Genomic DNA, 24774 nt, shown 5'->3' with positions numbered 1-24774 from the left:
GAGTGCAAAATTTTTCCGTTGCTGTACATAACTCTGTGTAATCGTTTATCGCTGCTACAGACTGTCAGTTTTAATGGCTAAATATATGTAAGTATTCCCTTTCATTTCATAATTACATTTTGATTGATAAGTTGCCTCCTTTGTTGCTTGTTCAGGCGTGGATTTATGGAAACACAATAGCTAGTGTTTGTACCCCTTCTCGTTGCAATGTTTCCACATTTTCCTTAAACGTTCTCGTTCGTGCATTCAATATATCTGAAACAATATAATTTTTTATGCTTCTTAGATGACTGTTGGTGCAACGTTTCTGTCCCCAGAATCTATAACTAGCAAATTTGCATGGATTACATAATTTAGGTTTACGTGAAACAAGATGTTCCTATTATCAAAACCAATATGAAAGGCTTCTTCTAACAAATGTCTAATGGAACGTTAATTAGAGCTACAGCATCAATGGCTGTGAAATGTGAAACAAGATTCTTACCTTTGGTTGCTTGATCTGTAGCTTCATTCCTGTAAAGAAAATAAATGTACCGATGTGACACATGCTTGCGCTTGTGCAATGAAAATATGTTGAGGACGTTATATCTTTTTTTTCAGAATATACAAAATTCGCTTATGAATCACAATATTTCTTTTGCATTCAACCCCTATGTAATTAAGATCTCGTCACTTGCTGTTTAGTTTCAGCAATAGTTATGTGTTCTGTTCGCTTTATGCTGGACAATGTTTTACACTATTACCAGAGTGAACTACTACGACTTCAGCGGACTTTCTTTTAACCCAAGTGTAGCACGTTTATACCGTTTTCTACGCTGTGCTTAGCGTTTTCATTAACACGAAACATGCGTAAACCCAAGTGACTCTATGCGAAACAATCTGTCGTCTAGGAACCGCTGGGTGCATGCCTGCTACCACATGTTGTTTTCTCTCGTTCTTTGTTTTTTCTTTTTGGCGATTAGTCCAAATATTGAAGTGCACTTTTCAGTGTTCTTGCCATGCGTTTAGCAGGAGGTCATTGATCAGTGTTTGACCCTGAGACTTCATTCTGTATGCACGTTTTACCACGTATATCTATATATTTATTATAATAAAGCTTCACTGATCAAATATACTGGGTGACCATATTTAATTTTTACGGAATTTTTAAAAATATTCTTTGGCGATAGCATATATCTATAAATTTATTATAATAAAGCTTCACTGATCAAATATACTGGGTGACCATATTTAAGTTTTACGGAATTTTTAAAAATATTCTTTGGCAGATAGCATAATTTTTGTCCTTGGGCTGCATAATTCGAAGAAGCGCACATTAGTAGCACGTAAAATGGAACAAAATATTCAACTAATTAAAAAAATTTGACTAATTACCTTATTAATTAATAACCTTACGGCACATATTGAAATTTATGAATTGAAGCCGCGGCGCACTTGCAATACGTATCCACTTGAAATTAAACTCCAGGATGACACCAATACCGAGATATTATTTTCCAAACTGTGGTGCGAAATACATGAGCATTCCAGTTACCTTTTTTCCTGTTATTCAATGCATAAAATAGCGTTATGTTAAAATGAAGTAAGCGGAACAACGGTTCGTTTTTACGGCTAGTTTCACTTTATTCTTTAGATTTGTCCTGTTTCTCTTCCTTTCCTCTTTCCTTCCCTCCTTCTTATCTTCCATTTCTGTGCTGCTGTCCCCTCCCTTCTGAAGAGTAGGCAGGCGTTCTGCCCCTTCCTATAGCAATTCCGTAATCTTAAACATGATCATCCTGGACACAGTATTCGGCAAGTAGTTGTTTTGCCACAGGAAAATACACTGTGATGGAACATACGATATTCAGGTGATTTGGATACTCGGCTGCTTTACGCTTGCATTCAGTGCACTGCACAGTTCAGTAGCCTCAAGTAACAGTGGTGACACTTTTCTTCCCTGCTTGCTTCTTCTTCTAACACAGCGCAGCTTCGTTGTCAGCTTTTGTGTTCATCATGTTTGTTTCTATCTCACTCACTTTCTTACATCCCTCACCATCTCACCGGAAGTTTCATGCCAGTCCTGTGGCTGGGCTAACCTCATTGGGTATTGTGAAACTTTTTCTATTTCTCTCCGCCAGCACAGCATCATACGAGCAACATTATGAGGAACTAAGGCTATCCTTCACAGGTGATTATACAGAGCACAGATTCTCCCTAAGAAGGTGTTTAAATGCAAATTTATTGCAGTGAGTGGTGAGCTGCGCAAAATGCGTGTGCTGAAAAAGAAAATTAGAAACTAAAGCTTAATTTTGAACATATACCTTCCACGCGTCAAGCAATGCACGCTTGAATTCTTGTTGTGTGTGTAACAGCAATAAACACTTCATGCGCGTAAACAACCTACAATGATTTCAAGAGCACATCAGAACAAAAAGAAACCAGAACACTCCTCACAATTAAGCCAACTTTTAAGAAAGAGAATGTTACCATGACAGCAAAAAGAGTAAGGCGCTAAAGTAGAGACGGAGCGTGTGGAAGGACACGAACAAAGTTTCTCGTGTTTGGCGCGACTACGTGACTAGCACAGCCGTGCTTTATGACCAACCTGACAAAGAAACCATGGGAGCTTTAAAAAGCTAGCAGAACATCAAGAATGGAGTAGAAGAAAGTGGGCGTAAAGGGAATTAGAACCCAGGTACAGCAGCAACTCATCCTTTTTTATTTGCTCTGAGCCACGTCACTAGACCATTTCACGCAGCCTCCTCTCCTTTCATTGCGTTAACTTGGCACTTTCAAATCTTACATTGTTTTTTTAGTAGCTCTCCGGTTTAGAGGAAGCGTGAACAATGTTTGTGCGTAGTTTCGGAGTGTTTGTAGTTTTCGTGCGTGCGTACGAGCGTGCGTGCGTGCGTGCGTGAGTGAGTGAGTGAGTGAGTGAGTGAGTGAGTGAGTGAGTGAGTGAGTGAGTGAGTGAGTGAGTGAGTGAGTGAGTGAGTGAGTGAGTGAGTGAGTGAGTGAGTGAGTGAGTGAGTGAGTGAGTGAGTGAGTGAGTGAGTGAGTGCGTGCGTGCGTGCGTGTGTGCGCCCGCGCGCGCGCGCCAATATACTACAAGGTACCGGAAACAATACAACAGAACCTCTGCGATGAAACATTGATTTCTAGCCATTCAACAGAAAATGAACAACAAATAGGACAAAGAGGAACCGCGTTTAAAATTAAAATATAAATTCCGAGAGTCAATGATACTTAACAGTGAAAGGTGTAGTTCAGACAGAACGCGACGATTAAAATTTATGCAGAAGCAGGCCATGCTGTAAACAAAAAAAAAAAAATTGTGTAGGCTGGAAGCCCATCCTCAAATAGTCGCAACAACGAAAACGCCTGCTGCAAGAACAGGCGAGCACTGCGCGGTTTTTTTTCCGCCCATAAAAACAGTCGACAGCGAATAGCCCGTGGGAATACTCCGAGTGGAAAGAACGACGACCCGGCCCTGTTGTGATACGGTGTAAAGGATCGAAAGCCAAGAAGCGGCTCCCGAAAGCAGGGCAAGATATGCGAGGTTTTTAAACGTTCCCTTTGCTTGTCTCTTTCGGTCACCGGTGTAAGAGGGTCTAGGGGAGCGAACGGAGCAAAATGTTGGCCAAACCTAGCGGAAAGCGGCAGCCACGGAGGCGTGCCACGCTGAGAAGAGCGCGTGGCGTCGAAGCGCGAAAACCGGGTCAGGAACGCTGTGAAAAAGCAGCAGATAGTTTAAGTAAAGAAATCAAAGACGGTGTACGGAGCGAGAGAGGGGTATAGTGTGCAAAAAAAAATGAAAGGAAACGACAGCTCGAATTCTCGGTCCGGACTCGGATCAAGACTCTCGTTGAAAGAGCATGGAAACTGGTAAGGTAACCCTCAGTTCTTGTACCGGACAAAGAAGAAAGGGGAAGAAGGAATAAAGCAAAATGTGCGAGCGCGGGAGAGAGCGGAAGACAAAGGCGGATGTAATTCTAGCTGAGTTGTTCGCGTCTAGAGCCAAATCGACTGTATCCCGCGGGAATGACACTACGACGAGGTGCCCCGAAATACGCGAGTGCTCTCGGCTACACCACGCTCCTTTTCTTTATGGGCTGAGCAGTGAGAGAGCTTCAGACACCTTCGTGCTTTACGATTAGTATTTTCCTGTGTCTAGATCCGCATCGGCGACTCGCACTGACGTCTTTATTCGGGACCACGGCCTCTACAGACGTCTTTCTGGTAGGTGATGTTCTGTGCTGGCAGGTCCCGTGAATGTGGTAATAAAATTGCGCGAAGTAGGACAAGAGCCAAAGAAAAGCAGTGTATTGCAAATTCAAGTACTTAAGTTTCTAATTTAGCTTTAATAACGCTCCATATCCCCTCAACTTAGTGGAATTTTTGTGTGTAATTAACAGTGAAGTTTCGCGGCACGAAGCTACGAGAAACCGCTGCCTGTCACCTCGTCAGCAGCTTCCCGTTCATAGCCTTAAAATTTTGTTGCCGAGTCCTTTCGGAAGACGACGCTTATGCGCATTGTGCCGTGCACTAGATAATAGCAACAGTATCTACGAAACACAGAAATACCAATAACACTTCTTTTTTTATCTTGTGCATCTTTCGGCTATAATATGAACTGTGGGCCTAATCAGCATGCGAGCTCTGGCTGATAACTGAAATCGTATTGTACGGGATCCACAATCATCATGCAATGACCACACCGTGGTGCGAGTTTGAACGCGCTAACTTGCCGCGTTCCTTCAAAAGAACGCATGGTAAGCATCCGCAGAAGCTTTTGGTCGAAAATCGACACATTTTGTGAATTCGCACGCTGCCGAACTCTTCAGCTCCCCGACTGGAGTGGCAATGGTGCTGAACCAATCAGCGGCATAGAAGTAGGACGTCTGAATACGCTCATAGCTATTTCGTGCGAGCAGATGCTCATGTTGTGCTAGCTGACCTCGTATCACGCGAGCAGACCTCCTGAGCGGCAGGTGGCGCTCGTCGCTGTGAACACCGGTCACGCGTCCGTGGCTCCGCTGTCGCCAGTCGCGGCTGGTCGCGCGACCTCCGTCAGTCGATGGTGTGAACGCCGAATGACAGCTGCCACGGAACGCTACGAATACGTTAAACAGACACTTATAGCGAGCGTTAGCTCATAGACAATAAGTCCTCTAAACGACAACTGCCATTTCAGCATGAGGAGGACCTCCACGCTTTTATTTAAATATACATTAATGCCAGAGGGTGAGCTGAATTAATGAAAAAAAAAAATATCTCGGCTAAATTTATTGTTTCATTTCCCTAACTCAGTCGCTGCGAATATCAGCCTGAAACTATGTTATTCAAAAGTACAGCAGCCTCAAACTATAGTAAAATAAGCATGCAGGTAATATGAACGCAGTCACCGTATTCAGGTGCTTATTAAGCAGCATGTTCAGCAGTGTATTCAATGCTTCTAGGAATAAAACACGCTTGTGCGGGAAAGAAGAAAGCGTAAAAAAATATAGCCTAACATTTGAACTGTTTAAAACATTAGAAACACGTCCGCAAATGGATCTACGCTGTTGGCACTCTGCAAACAAGGTTAACAATTGAAAAGCGTCAGAAATCGTGCCAGTTGGTACTTATTCATAGCTGTAAACAAACAGCGCGCAATAAAACCAGGACGCGAATGCCGACACAGGACGAGTGCTGACTGCCAACGAAATACTTTACTCGGCGTGTGCATGTAAGCATGCCCGAGAAACAGGAAGTGGGAAGGGGAAAAGAAGAACTCATCCTGCGTCGTCTTTCTTGTCCTGCTTTTATTCCGCGCTGCCTTTCTTTAGCTATGAATGTTAAAGACGTCTTAGGAGCTCTTCATCGGCTATATATACTATAACTTCTAGGCTGGCACTTATTTTTCTGCCACGTGTCGAGAAGCCTGGAGAAAAAAAAGGAGATTACGCTGTTTTCTTGCCACCGGTTGCTGTTATTTTGTGCCTGTAAAATGCAAGTTCTTCGCTCCTATGAGAACGAGAGAGAGAGAGAGAGAGAGAGAGAATTTTCTCTTTTGAAAAGGCAGAGTGTTTAGCTAGCATATTTTCGCCTACATGCTATTCTGCAGGAAATGTGACGAAGGAGAAGAATGGCCCTAGAAGAAAGTGGGCAGAATATGAGAACGAACTTAACGCACCAACCATTGAAGCACAGGAAGAGGCACACTTTGATAGACAAAGGATCACATGGAAGAGTCCTTATTTCCCTTGATTTGAGGAATAACCATTCAAAGCAGTGTGCTGTGAGAAATAACTAGGTCTGAGTGGGACGTGCTCTCTTGAAAACAAAAAAAAAACAGCTCACAGGCGCCAGACGGAAATGTTTAATACGAAAAAAGTGTGTATGGGAGTATAATGTAATTTTTCTTTTCAAAGTGACTTGTCTGTAGCGAGATACTTTGTTTCAGTCAGTGCAGCCATTCTTACGCGCCCTCGTCTTGTCAGGATAGGTAACTAAATTAACCTTTACATACGCCATTTCCTTAATGCTAGGATAAACCAATTGATTAGTAAACACGTGCATTAGTAACTTTAGATCGATGGTCACTGAGGGTTAAAATATAATGAGGCAGAAACAGGCACTAAAGTTTAAAAATAATTTATACTTAAACGACATTTTATGGCACCAATGCCAAGGAGAAGATTAATGGCCTATTGATAAGCACTGAGGGCTCATAGTGCGAGTACGATCATGAGGACGAAAACACAATTAAGCCCCTTTCAGAATGCTCTCATTTTGAGAAGCCAAGACACAGACTGACATTGTCACTAATGCCATTAGATCGAAGACAATTCAATTTAAGAGTATGGGGGACCATCATCAAGGAAAGCGTTGCAAGAGAGCTATCTAATAGCTTTAAAAGGTTTTCCGCGTATATGGCATAGTTTGGCACAATTATTGAACCTGCATACACCATAGGGACCTTTCATAAAACAATCGTGTTCATATGAGTTTTTATTTGTACTGTCATTGTGCATTTCGTATGCTAAGTGGAAGCACTGTTTTCTTCGCCCTGGTGTTTTGATAGTTTCTTCGTGTTGTGTTGTTGATAGAGTTATATGCAGAAGAGTGCATATTATACGCATGTTCAAATATCATGTTTGCAGAGCATGTTACATGTGTAGATCATGTGCATTATCGTACGCCTTATCTACAGGGTGACAATTTATAAGTTTTCCTGAATGTTTAAAAATTGCCTATTGCAGGCAACATAATTCTAGACTTTTAGCTAGATTGTTCAGTTAGGTGGCCATCAGTTGAACAAGAAATTAGAATGCACATTCAAGTATTTAATAACAATTCACTAATTAACTTCTTAAATATTTGCTTCATGACACATATTGCAATTTAGGCAATGTATCTGGTGAGTTTCCAAGGCACATTCACTTAGTATGAATTTCCAAAATCACACCAATTTGGAGATATGCGCCATCAAACTCGCCGTAAAAATGCAGTGTTCCCCTTATGTTTTTTAACAAAACGCTCTTTTATGCAGTGAAGCAGAAAGTAACTTTAACGCCCATGTATTTCGCGCCACACTTTGGGAATTAATATCTCGGAACTGGTGTTACCTTGGATATTCGTTTCAAGTATATATGTCTTGCCAACTCACTGGCTACAATTCGTGAACTGCGATATATGGGCCGTCAAGTGATTAATTAAGAAGCTAATTAGGCATATTTTGCTAATTGGTTGGTTATGTGTTTCTATTTTTCGTGCTAGTAATGTCCACCCCTTCGTATAGTGTAGCTCAGGGACAAATATTACGCTATCAGCGCCAGGCGATCTTTAAAGATTCCAGAAAACTTGGAAATTATACCCCGTATACCTTAGGTGTACAAGAGTATCTGCGTGCAAGCTCTTGCTCTTTATTGAGAAACGCTAGTGGTGCGCAATGATTATAAAGCACTAAAGAAACTGTTCAACTTTATGTAACTTCGAAGGCATCTATTAATGTTGCATGAGTAAATTGCAAATCAAGACGCACACGCTAACTCACATCGGACTTAGAGTTTAAGCCTCAGATTGGATGTGAACAGAGGAAAAATATTTAGTCTTAAGTATACTGAAAGCAACACAAAATAAAAATAAGTAATGCAGCAAATGAAGTATAACACAACGACCAATTTGCTTAAGTTAAGAATTATAATAGAAGTGGACAAATAAGAAAATCTGAAGATGCAAGGTCATAAACAAGAAACGAATGACAAAAACTTGACCACAACACTGCATCTAGGCACGTTTAGGTGGCTTCTGCGAACAGGTAATAGGTAACCTGACGCCGCAAATGAAGCACATTCTTTTTAAAGAAACGTATTGTTGCATTAACTAATGCAGGTTAGAAATCAGTTTCATTATTTACGCTAAGTTCACTACGACAATCTCTTATAGCTGTGTGCTTTACTGGAAACGTATATCCTCCAAATCAGAATAACAGGCGATAGACAGAACCCTTGGTTCACCAAGTACCTTCGACGGCTCAGAAACAAGAAGAAAAGGCTATACGCAACTGCAAAGCGTACAAACGCACCCGTGGTATGGGATAAATATAGCTCATTTTTGAAAGTTTACTGCTCATCTTCAATAGAGGCTAAAGTAAAATACTACTCCCAAGGTCTACCTTCACTACTTAAAAATAACCCCCAAAAATTCTGGCAGGCGATTTCACCTAATAGTGACTCGCATCACATTTCACTAAGTGATGGTAATCAAGCTCCAATCAGTGACAAGGAATGCCCAGTCGTCTTTAATGCATTTTTTTTCATCCATATTCACAATAGAAGACCACTCAATCCTGCCGGAAGTCACTGATCTAGATTACCAGTACATGCAATCCATCGATATAACAGAGGATGGTATCACAGGTCTCATAAATAACCTTAAGTTGACTACTTCTTCGGGTGTCGATAATATTAGCTCAAAAAATTTAAAGAATACAGTCACGCTACCTAGCAATTTTTTATGCATTATTTTCCGCCAGTCGTTATCATCAGGCCAGCTTCCCTTAGACTGGAAAATTGCAAAAGTGATACCAGTACACAAAAGTGGCAGCAAGAATTCCCCCAAAAATTATCGTCCAATATTATTGACAGGTATTTGCTGCAAAATGCTTGAACATATCATTGCATCTCACATATATCATCATCTGGAATCAAATAACTTTTTCTTTATTAACCAACATGGGTTTAGGAAAGGCTTGTCATGTGAAACGCAGTTACTAGAATACACTACAGACTTGCATTTTAACATGGACCATAATCTTCAAACAGATTGCTTTTTTCTCAACTTCTCCAAAGCCTTCGACCGTGTGGCTCACTGCCGTTTAATTTCCAAGTTAACCGTTCTCAAATTAGACTGCTTAACGCTCTCCTGGATTCGTAACTTCCTAACAAATCGTCAGCAATTTACAGGTGTTAATAATTTTACTTCACTCCTTGCGTATGTCAATTCCGGTCTGCCGCAGGGTAGCGTACTAGGACCTTTGCTTTTTCTTATTTACATCAATGATCTGCCCAATATCATCTCATCCTGCATGCGTGTTTTCGCCGATGATTGTATATTATATCGACCAATTCGCAGCCTTGATAACCATCGCATTCTTCAAGAGGACCTTCAGCTCGTTACCATACGTTGTGAAGACTGGCAAATGAAACTTAACTCATCTAAATGCCAACTAATGACATTCTCACGAAAAACATCAATTCATAGCGTTTCCTATTATATAAACACAAATATAGTATCTCAGGCAACAGCATATAAATATCTAGGCGTAAATCTTACACCGAGCCTTTCCTGGGCCTTTCAAATTGCAACCATATGCGCAAACGCTTCCAAATCTCTTGGGAATATTTGTCGCAACTTGCGTAATCGCCCATCTAACATCCGTAAATTAGCATTCGTATCATTTTTACGCCCTCAGCTTGAGTTCGCGTCCCCTATATGGTCTCCCTATCATGAATACTTAATCCGCATGTTAGAAGCCATCCAAAACCGAGCTAGTCGATTTATTTCCCGAAATTACATCTACCAGTCAAGCAGTACTCAAATAAAACTCGACCTTTCCCTTCAAGCACTGAGTAGCCGACGTGACATAGCACTCCTGTCCTTGCTCCATATATATGTTCACCAAATGAAGCCATCAAACTTGCCACTGGAACGCGCGTCTTGCACATCACGACGACTTTATAATGATTTAAGCACCTCATTCGCATTGATGGCAACACAAACGCATTTAACTTCTCGGCTCTACCACGAGAGATTAGGTTATGGAATTCGCTTCCTAACAGCACTGTCGCTCAAATGAGCAATGATAAATTCAGACAACTACTGAACCTACAGTCTTCATCATAACAAATGTATTCATCTGTACATATGTCATGTCATATAATACGTGTCACATATGGGTCATGACTTTCTTTTAGTTGTTGTTATTGTTGTTTTAATTTTGTTTGCTTTATGTGCTCACGCTATATACGTTATTTTGCGCGAGTGTTACATCGCTTTTTATGTTACCGTGAATTGCACTTTTCATTCCTTTCCCGATAACTCTTTGTATTGATTTACCGTTTTTATTTGTTACACTATTTTGCAAGCACGTGATCATTATCCACATTTTTAGCTCTCACATTTTTTAGCGCTTATATATCTGTTTTCTCTTGTCATTTGATCAATGACGCCCCCCTTACTTAATGCTCCCCTTGGGGCCTGTAAGGTACTTTGAAATAAATCAATAAATAAATAAATAAATAAATAAATAAATAAATAAATAAATAAAGTAGTTGAACTTGCAACTTTCCCTTGCATTCGTAAGTCGCACGTAAGTCGCACACTTTTTCGAGGTAAAATTGTTGTGCTCGTGTTGGCATGTATTGCGAATGGCAGCAATATGAGAGGTTAATCTGTTTTGTCTCATGCGAGCTGTTCAATCTGCTAGAGTGTGTTGGTACATCAAGCGGCTAATTTCCCCTGACACGCCTGAAGGTTAATAATTTCATGCTTGTTTTTACTTTGTAGCGATATTGCTTGAATTCACGAACTTCTTAATATCTCTGGGGGTCTGCTAATACGGATGCTCTTTTCCACGTTTCCTCCCATTTCTAGCACTACAGACTTCCAACATCTTTGTTTATTTTATGAACCACGTGATGGGAATGAAATGAGCGTTAGAAAAGCGTAGCCTGCGCAAAACAGGCTACGACGTCACACCTATACAAACAACATTGTAAAGAGACTTAAAAGCGTTAGCGGGAGAATGGGAATCTGCTTCCACCGGTGCTCTCTCTTTCCCTGTTGCGTCTACCGGTACGCTAATCTTGTAAGCGCTGTAATTAGTTCCTCCGGAAAGAGAAACACAACTTCCGAGTTCCGGCTGGTCGCTGCTTTTGTAATTGCGTCTGCAAAGGGCGGCAGAAAAGGAAATTAAGGCACGGAAAGCACTGGCACAGAAATTTGGTTGAGTGCAGCAACGGAGGCACACTAAAGCTAATTGTCGGTGGACCGGTTCGGAACAGAGAGCGAAGGTACGCGAAGCTGCTTAGATGAGATAAAAATAGGAAAGCGGGACGGCATTGTCATGCCGCGCTAATACCTGCTTGCGTATATTCATCGAAATGTCGATTGCATGTTAAAAATTCTTACCTCACATTGGTAAATCAGTGCATGGATGGCGGAAGCAGATTATCAACTTTCAAAGAGAGAGAAATAGAGTTAATCGTGTTTGAGCTCCCCTTGTGCCCAGGTGAAGCATGGGGTGCGTTTAATTATGCAAGAAATGCCTGTGGAGCTTTCACATGCGACATGATTATTCTGCTTTATAAGAAAGATTCTCATCTGCTCATGCACTTCACTACCATCTTTATGGCCGCATACTTAGATCAAAATCACGCTTATTACGAACAGATTTTATCGTCCAAAAATTTAGCAAGAAGCCTATAAAGAGTCACCCAATTATAGCTGCCTCTCCACGTCACATCAGTTCGAACGAATGAAACATATGAGGACACAGCGGCATCGCTTGTTTGCCTGAAGCTCTAATAGAAAAGCGCCAGACGGCTAACATTCAATGGCCTGATTTGATCCGGTTACCCTTATGAAAGGTACTGTGCAGGAACCTGCGTCAGGCTGTCGAAGGCCGCCTTGACTTGCGATAAGATATGCACGTGATCAATGAGCGAAAAGTCATAGCGCACCGCACCACGAGATACTAGCAGCGTCACGCAGACAGAACCGAGCGTGCGTATAGCCATACGAACCACAAATGTGATCGTTGGATAGTTCAATAACGCCTTCGTAACACGTTGCTGCGGCAAGAAACGCTCCTTGTTCCTTACTTACGTGCGTCAAATTTTAAACCCGGCACTTGGTAACTTATGTGAGCATCGATTAAGCGTAAGTAAAACAACAATGAACCTCTTTTGTAGCCAACACTTCTTTGCCAAGAGCCTTTTCGTTGCAAGTGAACTCAAATGGCTGCAGAAACAGCGATATAAAATACATGTGGAAGGGAATATGGCATCCGCCGTGAGGAGCTTGCTCAAGATATCCGCTTATAGAAGGTAGTGATCAATAAATGAATTACGTTTACTGCTACCCTGCTTTCTTCTATCCATAATTTGTGACTATAAGTAACCTACGTACGAGAGTGCTGCTTAGCGTATCAATAATTTGCTTAATTGCATTACCTGCATAAGTATTTCACTAAAGATTTAAAATACGAGATGCCTAGACGGCATAGAGGACGTTTTTAGGTTTACCTAAGCTAACGCACGCAGTCGGCTGTGTGCTTTTTGCGAAGGACCTACATATAGAGAGGAGCTACATGGTGAGACGGTACCATCTAAAGTTAAGCTGATCTTTTATAATGCACTATTCTCATTTCATTTAATATATTACCACCTTGTGTGGGATACCACGTCAAAGCAAAATATCAGTAAATTATTACTGCTGCAAAAAAAGTCTGTTCGTCATATCGCAAATGCGCCATTCGACGCACAGGCATCTGACCTATTTTCGAAGTTTAATGTCGTTTGTCTAGCAAGTTTACATGAAGTTAACCTTGCCCTGAAATACCAGAGGTACTTTAAGTATAACAATGAAGCGTTCCTGGGCTTGTGCAACCTAACAGAACCAACAGATATATCCTATAACATAGCTGCTACCACTCTCCCGTACAAATTATGGATCAAATCGTTCATTCAATCGCGTTCCATCCTTATTAAATAAACTTCATGAAAACGGTGTCGAGATAACTGACATTACCAGGAAAACAATACGAGACTTCCTAATTCAAACTGAGTAATTATTTTTAAACGTTCCTTTGGCTAGGGGAAGTCACTACTTACCTCCTTTAATTAAGTGGTTTTACGTTTCGATGACATTTTCGCATATAGGATGTAACCTGCAAGACATCTATACACACCTTTATTTGCTATCTATGTTTTTCCTATGTTAAGAGAATGTTATATGATAAATTATTCAGCAATTGAAAATAATTATGTATATCTGCTATGTACTGTATATTCATATATGTCATTTGTACTGACGAAACACACTGCTTTGTATCACTGATTGTACATTTCACCTTGCACATTTTCGCTTATACATGCGTACATCTCACACACTAAAGTGTACAAACTTTATTTTATTATGTCCCCGTTGTCATGAATACGGGCAAGAACCTTGCCAAGCTGCAAAAAAGCAGCTTTAATTTCTTGTCCCAGCGTTCATTTTTTTGTAAATGAATGAATTCGAAAATAAAGATTGATTGATTGATTGATTGATTGATTGATTGATCGATTGATTGATTGATTGATTGATTGATTGATTGATTGATTGATTGATTGATTGATTGATTGATTGATTGATTGATTGATTGATTGATTGATTGATTGATTGATTGATTGATTGATTGATATAGGAACTAACGTGCCGCTGGGGTGCCGGCTGTAGAAGTGTGCGAAGCGTGCCAAGAACTTGGGCAACATAAGCCGAACTGCAAGCCTACTCTTCCCTTTCACCATCAATTTCCACCGTAATCATTGTCATAAATCTTTTGAAAACTTGAAGAATTTAGCAGTGGCGATAATTGAGCGATAGAAAGCGAAAGCAAGCCTCGTAAAACTACAGAGGTGACCCAGACAATCGCTCAGTTTGCTACCCTAAACAGACAATAAGGGGAAAAAAGATTCCAAGTTGAATAAAGGGAAAGAAGGAACACTGCGTGTACGCAGGACTATGCAATGGACTATAAACGGTAACTGAAACCTATGGACTTGAAGAGGTACAATGTAGCGCACGAATAACTTTCTGCGCCAGCGATGAATGTGGCCACGGCACAAGAATTCTCGTCTAAGCAAATGCTAAACTACATGAAAGAGGCAAAAAAGCTTAAAGCCGAATGTAACTGTCCCTAAGCTGTTCACAAATTCAGTTCAGTTCAGTTCAGTTTCATTTCCTTAAATATCCCTTTGCTAGGGATATTACATAAGGGGTGGGCACAGTTGATAATGCAACATAAACACAGGTATACAGAAAAGTTGTACAAGAAAGCTACATTTTCGCAAGTGCATAAAAACAAAAAATAACGCGTGAAAAAGCAGGTTATTTTTCAGTCAACAAAGGCACATTTTCGAAAAACGACGTCGGGCAAGTGATTTCAGCGACGTGTTGGGGAAGGGCGTTCCAGTCTGATGCTGTGCACAAATGTTCTTGTGGAAATTACGTCCCTCGCTGTTGCCGTGCTCCAAACGCAGAACTCACGAGCAGGCACACCACTTGTTTGACTAAATCAATTTGACGAACACGCTGCCGCACCACCGTAATTTTGTGACTCCCTTTGCATTGTAAACACAGTGATCACTTGGAAATCGTTGCCGAAAAAGCGAGAGCATACAGTCTAACGAGAGAAAGCGTTGAGAGCACGCCAGAAACAGGATTCACCTGAGGTGGGTAACTGTCGTCGAATGTGACCTGACATACGTAAAGTTTTTTGTCAGTTACTGTTTCTTCTTGTTAAGATAGCGCTCTTTAACACAGCGGTCATATGAGGAAACTTCACCTTCGTACAGACATTGTACAGCTATGCATTTTCTATGTATCTAGTGATTATTGCAATTACGGTTTGTTCAATGTGGCATCACACCGGAGCGACGACGATGACGCGGTAGATGCATCGGTGCTTGTACCCTTAAAAGCAAGGACGTGTACTCCGCACACGCACGGATTTTCGCAACCTTCCGGTGCAACTGTAACAAAACAAGCTGCCGTTTCTGGCGCGGTATTATGTAATTTCGGAAGCTACTGCATGTTGCAACATCAATGCGAGTAATATGAAACTCGCAAATGCACGAAATACTTCAAAGTAACATTAAACATACTTTTTTTTTTATTTGAACGATTGTCCAGCGCATGCGTGGCAGAATTAAGAAAGACATAAAGGTGGCAGCGTGTTTCCTCTAAAGGCCGAGAAGGGGTTAACAGGATTTTCTTTTTGCTGTCGCATTGCTGGTAGAGCGGACCAACATGTCGGACCAACTGGCCCAAAGTTCCCCCCTCTTGAGCTACGTGTGTTTCATCTTGTTCTTCAGTATGTAAGGCACGCTGCGCGCAGATGCGACATTTTGCTGCCGTGTGGTTCACAGTAATAAATCTCAGTTTCTAGTTACCTCTCCTCCGGTACACTCTTTCGTCTCACGTCCCGTCTGAAGTCGCGGTTCTTTTTCTCTTTAAACATGTCGCACCAACTGGCCCAAAGTTCTCCCCTCTTGAAGAGAAGACGTGTTTTGGGCATAATAGATCGTATTTTGGTGACAATCTTCTCTTATGAAATATATAAAGGAAGAATGTGTTTGTTGCTCGACATGTTTGATCTGTCTCTAAAATAAAACAACGTTGCCGCACAACGAGAACTAGACAGCTCGCATAGAACAGATCAACTCGACGTTAAGAAGCACAAGCTTGGGCGAGCTATTACATTCACCACTAATGTTATGCCAGCTGGGCTGGCGCGAGACATTCCGGCAGGAGCCTTCAAGCAAAGTCACTTGAGGATCTACGTCCTAAAAGGATCTGCCAATCACTACATCTAGCAGCGTGACGACAGCTCCGCTAAGATTCGGAAAAGCGAAACTTCCCAGTAAACTTGGAAATTGTTGAAGTAAAACTGAAAAAAGTGAGCAAAAATGCTGGGAAAAGTGGAGAAAACGATTAATTACATATATATAACGTAAACAACGAACTGACAGGATACAGCAAATATCTATACGCGCGCTCACTCAGCGTCCTCGCTTGTATTGCTGGGCGGGAAACAACCTTTTCATCGTTAGCGAAATCGAAATGCCAGCAGGCAACGATGGCGCACAGTGCATTTGCAGCCTTCGCTCGCGCTCTCTCGGCGGCTGTGAAAAGCCGGGCAACGGGCTGGACTCTGAGCTGCGACTTCGGCCACGAGGTCGCGAGTGGCACGAAATTAAATCCTGTTCTCCGATTCGAGGCCCCGCCGTGCGCTCTCTCGCTTTTGCTGCGTGCCTCGAGCGCTCACTGGCGGCAGCTATGCTCTTGGCGCTGGAGCGCGTATTGATCTCCACACGCTCGCCTCGCATGCTTCAATGCGCGCCATTTGCGTCGGCTGACGTTTCTCTAAATATTGCGCCAGAGCCTTAAAGCGCTAGCTAACACGAGCGCACGCGTCTAAGGGCATCGGAAGACATGCGCGTAGCGGAAAACTAAAAACGGCTCCGAGACGAGAACCGCCAGCGCCGGCGCTCAAGCTCTTGGCGTGCTTGGAAGAGAAACGCGAGTTAGGCGGAAAGACGGCGGGAAAGCATACGAGCACCCGGAGTTCGCGCTCCGTCAGGCGCGCCGTATTGCAGAAACTGTGCGTAGCTGGTTCGGGGAAGACAAGGTAGATAGTTTCAAATGCGAAGCATTTTCTTGGTGAACATTTTCCACTTTGACAGTATCTATATATTTATCTAGCCGCCTACGTCTTGGTGCTCTGTATGGTCTTTTGGTAAACTTGGTATTTACCAAAAGGGGTGTAGTATGACAACAGTGTACGACCATCAGAAATGATCGGGCATGACATGAATGTCAGGTCATGAAACAGCCGCCTACGTGTTGGTGCTCTCATGATCGCTTCGTAAACTTGGTAGGTGCCCAAATTGGCCTAGTATGACAAGAGTGTATGACGAACAGGAATAATGCGTCATGACATGCGTGTCATGTAGGTCATGAAACAATCGCCTACGTCTTGGTGCTCTCATAGTCGTTTCGTTAACCTGGTAGGCTCCCCACACACTGCTTCACGTAACATCGATTCCCACAGGACGTGGGATCTGCCGGCTTTTTTAACACTGCGCACATGAGGAACACAGAGGCGTGCGAGCGTTGCAAGATGGTATAACACGTGTGGTCTGAGTGAGTATTAAACTTTTACTTTCTTTACAGCAGTGATTCCTATTGACTTGTGTTCCAGCACAAAATAAAGACGTAGTTGGAGTATGTCGACGATATATGTGAAAATTCATGAATGTTTTCTGTTGACTGCCAGCTTAAGTGGTACGCACAGACAATGGACACATGCTGCGATGCCACAAGGGTTCATGTAGAGTATTCACACTGCTATTGCACTGCACACGGTTTCCTGCGCATAAACGAAAACGCACGCAAGGGCGCACCAGCACTCAATGGGAATAATAATAACTAATACATAAAGGAGTTCAAAATTTTTCATTAAGTGACTCATTTTTTTACCTTCTTTTTGCTCTTCATTTGATCCGTCTGTGCACTGTTTGAATAAGAAACGCTAATTCTGCCTTTCGAGCTGGATCACACTGTTGGACACGAATGTTAACAGGGTCGCGAGAAGTCACAATAAGGAAAGTCTATCAGCCTCTTCCCAGAGAGACAGCATAATGTATTCTGCGAGGCTAAGAGCCAGAGATTCTAAATGAGCTGAACGGGCTTGGCAGACCGAGCTTGCATCACCACGAAGCGTGCTTATTCCCGTCAGTCTCGCGGTAACTAGGCGCGCCAAAGGGTAGTTATTGAACGAACCTAACTCATACTGGTGGCAGGCTTCCCCTTCTCTCTTCGGCGGTTCGGCGAAGACATTTTAAGCGGCCGCCTCGGATCGCAGCTGTTTGCGCAACGGTCGTTTTCTGTCGTCACACTAAGGCGTGGGCGGCATCTCGGTTGTTGATCGATTCATGCATACGTGTTTCGCCGTTTCCAAGCATTCGAGAAGCAGTCGTGGCTTTGTCTGCTAGATCGCCTTGCATGAATGCCTTTCTAATTACGGGGAGTAACACAAGTCCCGCCTAAGTTTTAACATGAAGACAATGACGGCAGCCTGAGGTGGATTGTCGTCTCATACAACGGGCAGCCTTTAAAGAAAAGGAAAAAAAAATACAATGTTATTTTCACGAATGGTTATTTGAAGCTCCTTAATATTGATTTTCAAAAGTTTAAGTGTCTTAAGCTTTCAGTGACATACCGGTCCACAGGCGAGACCCGGTAAAACTTAGTTTTGACAATATCCAGTTTCAGATAGTAGCATAAATGAAAGTAGCCATATGACTGCAGCAAACGCGTATGTTCCTAGAACGAGGATGCCAATTAACGTCTCGTTCTGCCACGAGACTCAGGAATAAGGACGTCACATATTGGATTAGTTATTTCTGCATTATTAAAACCGTAACAGCGGGCCTTCGGACGAGGTGATAAACAGGAAACTAAGAGCACTTGTACTTGTCTGCGCTTCGCTTTATGTATTCGTCCAATGTCGCGCGCTTGCATTTGAAAGGGGCCCTGCAACACTCTTTGAGAATGGTAAATAAATCAAACTAGAGGCTAGCGAATGGTTCCGTGAACACTGGAGCCAAATATTACTCCATTACATGCAACTGGGAAACGCAATATGCCTCTACGAAAATCAGTCATGCTTTCCTACGGCTCCGCCATACCCCCGCCATCTAAACTGCACATGATGACGCCATGGCACTCTCGTACGACTATTGAATAGATGTGTTAAGACATCACGAAAAATGTCACCTTTAGAAAGATATGTGGCGCAAGGTTAAACTCCAGGAAAATAATAGGAGGAGACAGAAAGAGCGCCAAACAAAGGGCGCTCTTTCTGTCTTTCTTTATTTCTTTCGTTGAATTTACCCTTTTGCCCCAGATCCTTCTTGAGCTATGCATGAACTAGCAAGACATAGTGCTCTGGTAAACATTAACGTTATCAACGGCCACAAAAATGTTGGCAACGATAACAATGTTCACGATACTTGACGTATTAAAAAAGTTGGGAGGCAATTCAACCTCCAGTTGAAGTCTATGAAAGACAAAGTCTTGCTGTGCGAGATGGTTGATGAGATAGGGGCGGAGCTAGTGCGCACTGCACTTTATCGTGTCGCTCCTCGCGTAGGAAGCGTAGGAGGAGCGCCAGACTCAATTTTCTTTACTGCACTATCATCAGGATTCGCTCGCATTTTTACTAGGACGACGTGTAAATTATTTTAAGTAATTTCCGGGATTTAACATGTCGAAACTACGATCCGATTATGAGGCAGGCTTTCGTGGCTGCGAAAAGCGTCCGTGGACTAATGGTTACAATATCAGGCTTCGGTGCTGGATGTTCTCTGTTCAAATCAGGACGTTGGGAAATTTTATTAATTTATTTCGTCGTCAGAGCGAAACAAGGAATGCGATAGCCACATGTTAGAGTTAGATTAGTAGATGAAGTAAGGCTCGTAGCTTTAGCGGCCGTATGAACTGCAGTAAAAATACACTGGCTAAGTAGAGACGTGCGGCGTGACCTGCGCAGGCACGCATGGGCACTAAGAACTTGATGACTGCGAGCAGCATCGGCTGGAACTACAGGGTCTTGTCGGGGTTGTCGCCTTGTGTGGACCTCGCGTTCCCATAATGTGGCCTACTCACGCCGGGCAAGACGTGTCTACCTGCTTCACGCTTTTGAACTGCAGGGTTTTGTAGACGTTTTCACTTAGACTAGGCCTCGTGTTCCCGCAGCGCCATGTCTGGGTGCCTCCGGCGCTAGGCTTCAGCGTGCGCCCAACACTGTTAGACACGGCGTGCCGAGCGACTGCTGCCGCAGACCTTCTGGACAGAGGGCGCTTCACCGGTGAGCGTGCAGCTATGGAATGCCATCCACGCTTCCCAAACAGCTGGAGACGAAACCTTAGTCACCTCATGATAATTGACGAGCAATTACGTTTCGCGTCTTCGTTTGTTCGATGACCCATAGTTGATGAATGAAAAAACAAGTTTTTGAACCAAAAACTGCAATGGGTCATCGGCCACGATTGTCTAAACGGTAATGCCAGTCTTTGTGTGCTTCACTCGAAGCACCAGCGCCCGCCTGTACCCCGACGTGGGCCCGCTGCAGACTATTGACAGGCAGGCAAAGACCCTCCCTTCAGGGTACCCCTACCGTTGCATTCTTTGCTATCGGTTGCGACAGTTAAGCCTAGAAAGAGCCAACGCTGACAACTTCTGTGGAACAGCATCGACCCCTTTTCACCTGCGATTGCCTCTCCATTGCATCGAAAGCGTATCGGAGGCCGGACACCACAGGCAGAGACCGGCGAGGTGGTGCGACACTATAGGTGAGATTTAGCGGACTGTGCTGCGATTCCAATTGGCCGAGGGATGGGCATCGAATTACCTCGTTGAGCGAAACAGCAAAAAAGCACTACATAAGAACCGCAGCGCGGAGATGTGAGTAAGAAATTCCTGAGACTTTGGAAGTCAGCGCACGTTTTGCTGTCGTTCCATGTTTCTTTTCAGATTTATTTTTCTTCCTCGCTAAATGCCGGCAAAAAAGGCGAAATAAACCAAGTTGATCGTTCCTTCGCCAACCGTCAGCACTCTTCAGCACGCAACAGCACCTCTGGACGGACAGCGTTGGAGGTTTCCGGGCGCCAACATGGTAGGGTGAAATACCGGCGTCCCGGAGGAAGCTCCTCGGAAATCCAACGACACACAGCACCACATTGTTTCTGCATTTCTACTAACTCACTGGTCCTTGCGCGCACGCCGGCCCTCCTTCCTTCAGGGCGTTTAGCCTTTCGCAGCAACTTCTCGGCTGGCGTTCTGACAATTGACACGCGGAGGCATGTTTGCCCAATCGGGACGCGGTGCTTAGCTGCAGAAGCTCCGCACCGACAGTAAAAACCATGGCTACTACGTGTCAGAAAATGATGCCACAAACTGGCAGGGCCTGCATAGCTGTGTTGCAATTCGTTCCAGCAAGCAACGCTGTCTAGGCAATACAGCTCTTTCTGTGCACCTGTCTGTGCGATTGGAACACGAGCACGCTTAGGCGCATTTCACCACCTGGCGATGACGCAAAAGGAAAGCGTTCAGTTGATGTGAGTAATGTTTTTCAGAAAACGTATTAAAACTAGATAAATACATTTAAGACTTTCTAGACAAGGACTTTTAAGCGCAATTATGGACGACGGAGAAAGATCCCAGTGATAGTGCACCATGCACCTCAACGCTCTGGCTTGCACGCGCGAAATGCTTAACGATGTTCTGTTCCGACTGCTGGAGCACGCGCGCGTGGTCTAACAGAGCATTCGGCTGCTGTGCTTGGTGTGCTGCGCTTGAATGTTGCCGTGAGACAGCTTTATTTGTTTAGTTCGGATTCAGATATATTGGTTCAAAAAAAAAAGTACTTACACCATCACAAATATACAGACGAGGGTTCCAAAGTAAAAGAACTGTAGTGGGACCCTCGCTTAATAATGACAACATTGATGGTGATATCTATAGACAGAACATGAGCGCTATTATCAAATGGCATCGACAAATGAAATACATTATTATACGTTTCATTTAAAATCAAACTCGAAAAAGCACGTTATAAAGGAAAGTCAGGAGAAAGCATGGATGAAACACTAGAAATGACATGTGAGACATGTGATATCTATACAATTTATGTTAGTATTATTGAGGCGAAAAGCCTTAGGTGCCTATGTTGGTGGTGACTCTGACCAAAATGCGCCATGACGAAAAACGGCCGACGTCGCAAAGAGCAAAATCACGTCAAAAAATGCTCGCATTGACATCACATTTCTCAGGGAGGTTACTATAAACAAAGTCTATTTGTTGCTTTGAAGAGAAAACTTGGTGCATTTCGGTGTGGCTGGGAATTGGGCCGGGGTTTGAGAGTGGCACATTTCCCTCAAGCCTCGACTGCACCACGGTTCTGAAGGAAGGAAGGAAATCAACTTTATTCGAGGTCCTGCAGGCCACGAGAGCTTTGGGCTCTCATCGAGTGGGCGTCTCCCACGACGGAACCGGGAGGTTGAGTTTCCTGGCGGCATCGTGGACCTGCTGGACGGCCCAGAGTTGGGGAGCGAGTTCTTCGCTCCGGATTGCTTCTTCAAACTTGCGCTTGTCCTGTTCGTAGTTTATGTGAGCCAATTGCGAGCACGGCCAGAGTAAATAATATACGTTAAGGGATCTATTGCAATAGGTGCAATAAGACTTGTCGTAGAGCTCAGGCATGTAATGGTGTAGTCTGTTTTGCGTGGGGTATGTGTCTCTTTGTAGCATTCTGAGTGTAACCGCTTGAGCTCGAGTGAGCGTGCGGTGTGGCGTGCTATACTCTCTACGTTGTAGGTGGTAGTGTTTAGTGATTTCATTGTATGTAGTGGGGGCGTCCTTGTTCTCCGAGTGGTCGGGTGAAGCAGCGCGGTCTGTAAGCGCGCGCGCAGCCTCGTGTGCCGCCTCGTTAAGGTTTGGGACGTCGCCGATCTTTGGTCCTAAGGGTGCCGGGAACCAGTGTATGACGTGTTCTTACTTACTAAGGGTGTGACGTGTGCCTGACTGCACACGTCACGTGGTCACAGAGACGCGCTCGTGCCACTGCTCGCGTGTTCATCGTCGTCTTCTTCCACCGTTGGAACCACTCATCATTCCAGCGTTCCCATACTGCCCCTCCATCTGGGAAGGCGCTGACGGCACTGGCCCACTACCAGTAGGTGCAGCGATTTCGGTGAGCTCTGTCGTGCGATCCCATGTACAGCTGCCACATATTTTATAAGCGTATCTAAATTGTGACAAAAAAGTGTGACAAGCGTGCATCCAGACTTTCGCAGTAACGTTTCACAAACATGTAACACCTGCTTATTTTTTATATAACTTTATATATATTCGGAACATCACAGTGACCAGTGGTCCCGGTAACACATATCTGCCCAAATTTTTAGGCTGCGGAATCTCCGTGATTGGCCCATGATAAGAGGCTAGAAAGATACCCGTTAGGGAAAAGTTGCGGTAGCTCACAAAGGAAGACTTCGTTTTTAAAAATTATGGAACACCGCCGCGTTAAGAGTGTCTACACAAATATTCAGTTTTGTACTTCCGGCATTTGAGGGCCGTCGTCTATTGGGGTTGTGTCGCGTCCTACACTGCGCAAGACAGTGGCGCCGCTGAAGTTTGGCTGACCACTAGCAGAGTGCGCGTGTTCACGTTCCAGTGCGTCTTTCGCTTTGTGTATAAAATTTGTGCGCGTACATACTGACTTAAACGTAAGTAGACGCGCAGAACGACCGCGGCGTTTGTAGTTTTCACAGCTGTAGAAATTGTAGGAGACGCGTTTCACTAGGATTTTACTGAATATGAACGCGAAATAGCGATGTCAGTGTGCAGTTGTTGGCAGCAAAGACGGCGAGGGTAGTAAAAATGCACTGCACCGGCTACCGCAAGACGGGCAGCTTCGGCAAGCCTTCTTAGGTGGCAGCATCTGAGTTTAGCGGCGTTTAGAAGGCATAAAAGCCGGAAGTAGTGGTGTCTATGTGAAGATTTCTACCAAATTTAAACTGCATGCAGTTCAGTGGGCGTTGCATTGTGGCCGCCATAGTCATGGTCATAGCCTCTGCAGTACAAACCGTTGAAGTAGGAGCGGGAGCACCTCGGAGGGGATGAAAGGCAATTTTTGAATGCAGTTAATGCCGCTTCTACTGAACGCACTGAAAAAAACTGGAAGGGGCTTAAGTTTTGCATTTAATAGTGAAATGTGATAGCATTGAAAGATCCGTGACTGCTTCATAACGCTTCCTGGCAACTGCAGCTTATGTAACCGTACTGTTTACCGAGAAACGCTTATTGTTTCGCACTCGTAATATTTCAGTAACATAAAAAACATGCGTTGCCAGTGTTTTCTTTCATGACATTTGTTTGTGGGCTGTCGTTCTCAATATACCGAAGAGTAACTGTAAAGAGTGTAAGGCAAGTTATCAGTAACTTTGGTGATAGAGGAAGAACTTTAATGTTGCGTAGGATATATGCGGCAATTTTCGCTCACTGGACGCCCGACGCCGGATGCCGACACCGGATTTTGTGCGACTCGAGGCTCTTGAAGCTATCGCGTTGAAGCCTGTGCGTTCAAGAGACATTTCACAAATTCCTTGGCATTCGCATTCGAATGCGTTGTTACTGCTTATTACTTGTTTTTTCCCACGGAAGGTCGTGGGTTCGAGTGCCTTAATTGACGCGACTTTAATGAACTGTGCCTTAATTGACTTCACCCTAATTAACACCAAAGGTCGTGGGTTCGACTCTCACCAAAGTCGTGGGTTCGAGTGCCTTAATTAACTCTGTAATAATTACCTGTCTTAACTTCGCCTTAACACCAAAAATCGTGCGTTCGGCTTCCACATGGGCTCGAGGGTGCGACTCCTACCGAAGGTCGTGGGTTCGAGTACCTGAATTAACTCTAGCTTA

The 24774-nt window shown here is 43.6% G+C and overlaps 1 protein-coding gene across 4 annotated transcripts in view; it reads right to left on the bottom strand.

The window, feature by feature from the left end:
- The window catches only part of LOC126531724 (kin of IRRE-like protein 3), an 861138-nt gene that overhangs the window by 362875 nt on the left and 473489 nt on the right, over positions 1-24774 (bottom strand). For all 4 annotated transcript variants that reach the window (XM_055071418.2, XM_050179413.3, XM_055071419.2 and 1 more), the window contains one exon: positions 485-513. The gene's annotated coding sequence lies outside the window, so the exon portion shown is untranslated. The remainder of the gene's footprint in view (positions 1-484; positions 514-24774) is intronic.

The sequence above is a fragment of the Dermacentor andersoni genome, chromosome 5 (assembly GCF_023375885.2).
Source record: "Dermacentor andersoni chromosome 5, qqDerAnde1_hic_scaffold, whole genome shotgun sequence".
NCBI lineage: Eukaryota > Metazoa > Arthropoda > Arachnida > Ixodida > Ixodidae > Dermacentor > Dermacentor andersoni.
The sequence above is the reverse complement of the archived record's forward strand: the minus strand, read 5'-3'. Positions and strand labels throughout refer to the sequence as shown.